General features: G+C 43.7%; 1 long non-coding RNA gene and 1 pseudogene across 1 annotated transcript; both read right to left on the minus strand.

Moving 5' to 3' along the window:
- Window positions 1-649, minus strand: part of LOC102766131 — a 22,816-nt pseudogene extending 22,167 nt beyond the window's left edge.
- Window positions 650-2,841: 2,192 nt separating this feature from the next.
- On the minus strand, window positions 2,842-4,053 carry LOC107181996. The gene is made up of 2 exons (XR_001512713.1): window positions 4,018-4,053; window positions 2,842-2,984 (listed from the first exon to the last, which is right to left on the minus strand). It is a non-coding gene; the product is annotated as an uncharacterized LOC107181996 (long non-coding RNA).
- Between the last annotated feature and the right edge of the window lie 4,252 nt (window positions 4,054-8,305).

Here is an 8,305-nt window from a genome sequence, read left to right on the forward strand (position 1 = left end):
TCTTCTTTGCTACTACATCATCTAGCAGTTGTTCTGTGTTCAACAGGGCCTGAACCTTCAGGCCTCTTCTGAAAAGAAAAGTTACCTGACGAGTGTCTTTCTGATGACTTAATTTATTTTCACTCCTGGTATAATTGGTTGGGATGTTATTTTTTCTATTTAGCTGGTTAGGTCTCTTAAGAACTGCAACTGGTTTTCTCTGCACTTCATTTCGTCTCAGAAGGTTTGCCTTCCTTTTTAATGCTGGAAAATATCTCTCTATATTCTTGTCACTTAGAGGTGGTCAATTAGTAGGACTAATTCCTTTTCGAATTCGTTGTTTTCCTAGTTGCAAGGCCAGTGATAACTCCATAAGGACGTCTCTTCCCAGGCATCATTTTTCCTCTACGGCTCAGATTATTCTTACCAAAAGTGGAACTCTGTTGGATACCCCATCGTACTCTCATCCTGAATTGTCCGGCACCACTTTGCTGGAGTCCTCTATTTAGTCGTGGAAACTTCTGCTTCTTTCCTTCCTTTTGATTCAATTTGATGATACTGTCCAGAGACATAACAATTTTGTCGAGGTTTTCATTACTGCGGGGTTTCGGCGGCGGCAGCGGGATCGTCGTGGCTCCCACTAGCCGAGTACCAAACCGGTTCATGGCTGGAGGCGTCCTGCGGATTCAGTCAGTCGACAAGGCCAGAGACCTAGGCCTGCCACCTCCCACTTCTGCTCACAGACCAGCTGCACCAAAGGAGCGCGCACGCGTGCCAGCAGAGTCCTCGCCTCCCACCCGCGGCTGCGCGTAGGGGGCCTGTATTAGTTTTGAAGGAAGTGTGGAGAAAGCTGCTATTGCCTGCAGCCCTTCTTCCTCTTATTTCTGATAAAAACTAAGTTTCCTAACACAAGTGTGAAGTAGAGTTGCAGCACCACTGCTCCTGAACTTTAGGGCTATTATGAAGTAAAATAAGGGTGATTTGTTTGTCTAACAACCAAGACAGCTACTGAATGCCTAACAGGAAGGGCATTGACACAGCATGGGTAGGCTGGACAAAGGGATGATTTCATCATGCTACTCAGAACAGCATGCAACCTGCACCCCAGTCCAAGGTTTCAGGTTCCAGGGGCCCAGAAGGAAGCCCTTGTTAGGTGCATCTGTTGAGCAGGGTCACTACAGGGGCACATCACGGGTTCCATGTCATGAAAATGCCACGAGATAAAACTCCCTACAGCTAAAGTACTTGGTGTCAAGACGAATGTTCCTGGGTTGTCCTAACTCCCTCAGTGTCTCCGTGAGCTCAGCCCGGATCAGAGCAACTCTCTCCTGGTCCACAGTCTCTTGGGTCCTGTAACACTCCAGGCAGACGGGGTACAGCTGGAGCTCTAAACTGCGCAGCCAGGCTGTGTGGCACAGCAGCTTCTTTACGGTGGCCACAGAGAGGTGGTTCTCAGAGATGGTGAAGCCCCTGAGCTGGTGACAGTGGCTCAGGACAGGCAAGATGGCCTCGACTTGGGAGTCCACCATTCCACAGTTATCCAGGAGCAGGTCCTGGAGAGTGGGTGTCACTGCCTCCAGCAGAGCTCGGAGGGGTTCGGGACTAAAATTGGTGAGGTTGGCAGCATACAGATGCAGGGACTTCAGCTGCCTCAGGGGCGGGCACTGGAACAGGTGTGTCAGGTCTGAATGTGTCAGCTGCCAGCAAAGCCATATGGAGAGTGGGTCCAAGGGGGTCTGCAGGCACCTAAGCATCTGGTCCAGATGGCCTCGGCGGAAGGAGGGAGATTCCAAGTAGAGCTTCTTGAGGTGCTACAGCCTTAGCATCAGAGAGATGAACTGGGAAAAGTATTACTGTTCTTCCTGCTCCTCCCTTTCCCACTCCTCTTCCTCTTCCTCCTCCTCCTCTTCCTCATCCTCTTCCTGTTCATCCTCCTCCTCAGCTAACACCTTGATGTGGCAGACAGAGAGACTCTGCAGGTTACTCATCTGACCCAGGTAGAGAGCAAATGTCCCCAGGGTGGGCAGGTCCCAGGTGTAGTCCACTTCCACCTCCTGGAGCAGTCCAGCTGCACCGCATCCAGGACCATCCTGGCCCTCTCAAAGGGCACATCAAAAAACCTCAGTGACTTGCAGCACAGGTGTGCCAACCCTTTTCTCTGCCGGGCCCATTGGATGATGTACATGAAAAACTTATCCCTGTCCCTTTCATTGAAGTTAAGGTCTAGGAACATCTCCAAGGGAGCCAAGGGGTGCTCCATGTTGGGGCTGGAGCTGTGCACAGCCACTGGTCCTGTCTGAGAGCACTTCTGGGTGCTGTCTCCACACCACAATCTCCAGAGGTTGACATTCATGTTCCTTAAATCCAGCACCCGAAGTTTCCACCTCCTGGGGCGAATCTCTTGGGCAAGCAGAATGTCAAGCCCCTAAAACACTGCTTGTAAGTCCATGAATGGAGGCAGCCTCATCAGGCTCCCCAGAGGGAGGACAGTGAAGGGCCAGGCGTGCACCAAAACCTTCAGGGGCTTCCGCATTCTCCTATGGTAGGCCTGTAAGAGCTTAGATCATTTTAAAACTGTAATAGCAATGTGGTTGAAAATCACATGCTTGGGCTCATTTATGTTCATATATTCTATTTGTATAACAGTACCTTCCATTGTCTTCTCATGTTCTCAAGAGCAGGATTTTTATTCTTTTTAAAACTGCCTAATATGTAAACAATAACTTAACATATCTACATAAAATATAAAATGAGTGCTGACAGATAGGAGGTGTGGATCTCTGTCCACGTGGTCAGATTTTCAAGATCAGATTCCACCTGGGTAGTAGTTTTCAGTGGAGGAGCCAATGGACTTGGGGCTCATTTGGAAATCCTGGCGATAGGCAGCACTCTGAGAGGCAGGGTTGCTTCAATCCAAGTGTTGGGGGAATTTACCATCTTTTCCCAGAGAGCAACTTCCTCTGAAGTAGAGCCCATCCAGTCCACTTCAGTTTCAGAACTTTTACCTGAAAAGAAGCTTTGAGTTAAAAAAGGAATAGCGCATCGGGGAGTGGGAGGGAACTTGTTATTCTTTTTTAAAAGATATTTTCTATTAATTTCACAGAGGAAGGGTGACGTAGACAGAGATAGAAACATCAATGATAAGAGAAAATCATTGATTGGCTTCCTCCTACCCACCCCCCACTGGGAATAGGGCCAGCAACCTGGCCATGTGCCCTGCAGGGGAATTGAACCAAGACCTCCTTGTTCATGGATTGATGCTCAAACACTGAGCCACACCAGCCGGGCAGTCATTCTTTAATTATAAGCACCAATGGAAGTCAGCTAGGAAGAGTTTTAACGTCACCAGGAGGGCAGATCTGGGACTCACTATAAGAAAGAACTGTTGAACCATCCGAGATGAGTACTCTATTCCCAGAGTAATGGTTTCTCTTCTCAGTCATTGAAAAGCTAGATGACAATCTGTCACAGGCATGGGGGAGTGATAGGAAGGATTCCCACCGTGGGTTAGAAGTGACAGTAGATAAGCTCTGAGGAAGCGTGACTACAGCTTTAGCGTTGAGCAGACTCAATTTGAATCTCGGCGCCACCACTTACTCTGTTACTTAATTTCTTAGAATGCCAGCTGTTCTGGAGATAGCATTAGTAACTACTCATCAAATTGCTGTTAGGATGAAGTGAAATAATGCAAATAAAGCACTCAGTACAGTGACCAGTGCTCCATAAATGTTGTTTGCTATTATTATTCAAAGCACACTATATCTAGAAAAGGCCATAATGTTTTTTCAGGAAAGAGTAGTGACCAGAGCTCCTCTGTTCCCCCACAATAAGGTAAGCTCTGCGTGGTGACACACTGCACCCTGTTAATCTTCATATCCAGAGCCCGCAGCACGCAGCTAGCATGCCTCCATTCACTCATTGTATTACACTTAACGGAAATATCTATGTGCATTAGGAAGGAGCACAGCAACAAACCTCTAGCGTCTCCAGAAGCATTTGGCTCACAGGTGATAAAAAAAAAAATGTAACAAATATTACTGGTTCCAAAGCTGATGCGAAGACCTCCCAAAGACTTGTTGGTTAATTTGTAATGGTCTCAGACGGTAAGCTCTATGCAGGCTTCCATCAGATCTTCAGGCCTGAACCCATCGTACACCATGGTGTGGATGAAGACAGGGTTGATGGTCTTCCCCACAGCTCTTGTCCTCTGGTGACTTTTCCAACTTGTATCTGGCAGATGATACTACCAAAGGAAACATGATTGTGAGAGCATTTTAAAGAAATAGTGGACACTTGTGCTTTCCATACACTTCAACGTAGCTACTGGTGGAAGGAAGGGAAGGGGAGAGTGTAGAGAAACAGTACTGATGGTGGGAGCCCTCATGCGGGAAAGCCTGAGCATTTGAGCGGACCAGACTTGCCTTGAACCCTGACTCTGCCACGTGTTGGCTGTGTATTGCAGGGAAAGTTAGTTAACCCTTCAGATACTTGCTTCCTCATCTGTAAGACGACTTGCTTCCTCATCTGGAAGATGGGAGTGGTAACGCCCACTTCACAAGGTTAATATTAAAATTACATATTAAGCCAACAGCTTAGCTCAGTTTCTGCATTTAGTAAGTGCTTACTCTGTAGCAATTGTTTGAGGATTCCTTTAAAATTTGGAAGCACAGTCTATTCCTGATCATCTGGGATAGCCTAAGGAATTAGTCTTGTACAGAAATGGAAAAGAAGAGAAACCTCCCCAATTTGTTAGATTTGATTTGGGAAATAAATTATATATTTTCAACCATTTACATTTAATTTGTGGTAACAGCTGAATTAACTTTAACCTATCATGCCCCCGGTAAAGGCAAGAAGGTCTGAGACTAGTCTCAAAATAGGAGACTGACCTGAGTTGAAAAATGTTACCAGCTGACATCTATGAAGAATGTGTTGCCTTTTTGTTTTGTGGATGGTTTCTTTTGCTGTATCGAAGCTTTTTGGTTTGATGTAGTCCCACTCATTTATTTTTGCTTTTACTTCCCTTGCCTTTTGGGTCAAGTTCACAAAATCCCCTCTGAGACCAAGGTCCATGAATTTAGTACCAATATTTTCTTTGATGTATTTTGTTATTTCAGTCTCATATTCAGGTCTTTAATCCATTTTGAGTTCATTTTTGTGTAAGGTGTCATACCCCCATGCTCATTGAAGCATTGTTCACAATAACCAAGACATGGAAACAACCTGTGTCCTTTGATGGATGATTGGGTAAAGAAGATGTGGTACATTTATACAATGAAATACAACTCAGCCATAAAAACAAACAAACAAACAAAAAGATGAAACATTGTCAATTGCGACAACATGGATGGACCTTAAGTGTATCATACTAAGTAAAATAAATCAGGTGGGCCTGGATGGCATGGCTCAGTGATTGAGCACTGACCTATGAACCAAGAGGTCTTGGTTTGATTCCCAGTCAGGGCATATGCCCAAATTGTGGGCTTGATTCCCAGTGTGGGGCATGTAGGAGGCAGGCAATCAATGATTCTTTCTTATTGATATTTCTATCCCTCTCTCCCCCCATTCATATCTGAAATCAATAAAAATATTAAAATAAGTCAGGTGGGAAAGAACAAGAACCATACAATTTCACCCATATGTGGGATATAAAACAGAAAGCAACATACAAACCAGCAAAACAAAATCATAATCACAGACAATAGTATGGTTGTTATCAGAAGGGAAGGTGGGTGGCAAGCTGGGGGAGGATGAAGAGGGGAAAGGGGGTCAAATATATGGTGATAAAAGGAGAATAGACTTTGGGGGGGAGATCACAGTGCATTATACAGAAGATGTATTATAGAACTGTATGCCTGAACCTTAGATAATGTTATTAACTAATGCTACCCCAATAAATTTAATTTAAAAAAGAACTTCTAGAGGGAAAATCACAAATAATGTCATATAAAATTGAATAGCTACAACTGGACTTCTGGTAGACTCTATAGAGATAAAATTAGTCAGAGGGAGTTAGGATGACACATCAATATCTGTTTAGCTACTATTTAGATACCAGGCATTTATATGTGTAACAGAGAAAAAGGTTTGCCACTTAAGAATCAAAATTTTTTTAAATTCTTATGAGCTATTAGTACAGCTCTGCTTAGCAAATACTTTTCCAGAAATTTGCAGGCTGATGCCAAAGGCCTCTCGGAAATGGGTCATAGAATAGGTGCTCTTCTAGGAGGCCAAGGGCTGTGACATCCCACTGTTAGAAATCGCATAAAGTCTTTAGTACTGAATATTGTTCTCACCAGTAGATGTGCCTCCTAGAAGACATTACATATCTGAATATGTGGTCTCTGTTTTCATTTTTACATATGTCCTTTTATCTTTATGATTTTAAAAGTATATGAAGTCTTGGGGGCGGGAGTTCATATCACAGGTTCCCCTAATTCATGGAGTCACTGTCTCAAATTATTTCATTTAAACTATGGATGATGAGTTTCAGCATCACAGAAATAGAGAACTAACATCAACCAGCAAAGGCCGGGCTACTGTAGAACTGCAAAGGCAGACTTATCAATGCTATTACCATTTTACAAAAGAATTTAGATGGCTGCCCCTTAGCATTGGTAGATCAAGGCATTCCTTCACCCATATGTGTACTTCTCCAGTTGTAGGAAGCTTTTTACCTATAATAGAAAAAAGAGAGAAAATAAGATGTTAGTGCTCTTCCTCTCTTGGCAATACTGCATCTAAAGATGCCAATCTAAAAATGCACTGGCACACATCTTAGCTATCTCTAATAATAAAAGCGTAATATGCTAATTAGACCAAAGGGACGAATGACCTTCCGGACGTCATTCTGGACGTCCTTCTGGATGAAGCCGTGGCTGAGGCGGCAGGGGCCAAGGCAGAGATGGTTAGGGCTGACTAGGCAGGCAGGCGAGTGGTTAGGGGTGACCAGGCAGGCAGGCAAGAGGTTAGGGGTGACCAGGCAGGCAGACGAGTGGCTAGGGGCAATCAGGCAGGCAAGGCATGCAGAGTGGTTAGGGGCAATCAGGCAGGACTCAGTCATTTCTCCTGGTCCCTTGGAATCCCAGACCTTTCTTGCCTCCATGCCACTGAACCTGAAAATCTCTCAACCCCTTCTTTCTACCCTACTCCCTTCTGAATATAGCAAACTCCTCCTGGGCGGAGGTTCTACCTCATCTGTCACTTTCCAACTTTCCCAGTCCGTTGCTCTCTGCAATCTAATGATAAGCTGTACATGTTTCCATTACAACATTTACCACACACTATTCTTTTATCATTGTTTTCCTTATTATGGGCATTCTCTTGTTCTTTTTTTTAAAAAAAATTGCCAGAATCCAATTGTAAACTCAATGACTCAATGAAAACCCAATAAAATAGTAGGGCAAATTATCATCAACCCCCATTTTCTCTATATGGAAAGTGAAGCATCTATAAATGAAATGACTTGGTGACATGTAGTTGGAGAATGACAAAGCTTGTACTGTGAGAACTCTCAAGAGCCAAGAGGAAGTAAAGAGGAATAAAGAAAAGGCAGAAGAAACAGGGAAAAGAAGAGAGAGGGAATGAATGGATGCAAACAGACACTCAATATCTAACCAATTACTACCTCAGGTGCGCATTTGCAGACCAGATGCCTGTAGTTTTGACTATTCACAAGTTACCATGAATATGTGTCACATGGAAATTGTAGTTAAATAGGGCACAAGATATGTATGAGGTGGTGAGTCCCTGGCTTTTGAGTCTTTGGTCCACCACCCAGCATATGGCATCTCAATCTTTTATTGCAGGTTTTTAATAAATACTAGTGTCCCAGTGCACGGATTCATGCACATTGAAAGGAAATTAATTAAACGAAATGTTTTAATTTTCTATTCATCCTTTATAATAGAAGTGTCAACTAAATTCACGATTGACAATGACAGATCGAAACACATGCTTGCGATTGGCACCAGCGAGAGTGATAGATGATGATAGATGATAGATAGATAGATAGATAGATAGATAGATAGATAGATAGATAGATATAGATAGATAGGTATAGATAAACTTGATTAATGAGACCTACTTTCTGATGTAGCTAATCTTTTTCCAGCCCAGTGAAGCACCCCAACTTCTCTTTCAGGTAATTGTCAGAAAAACATCAGTAAATATCAACATGAAGCAGATTATTAGTGTAGATCACACAGGGTGAACAAAGGGTAAATTATTTAGCTGTAGTAGTGTTTGACTATATTCTGCACAAAGAGAAAACCTGAAGTCATTTTCAAGATCCACCATTTCTTCTTTTCAGCCGGGTCAAGTGTCT

The sequence above is a fragment of the Myotis davidii genome, unplaced genomic scaffold (assembly GCF_000327345.1).
Source record: "Myotis davidii unplaced genomic scaffold, ASM32734v1 scaffold1474, whole genome shotgun sequence".
NCBI lineage: Eukaryota > Metazoa > Chordata > Mammalia > Chiroptera > Vespertilionidae > Myotis > Myotis davidii.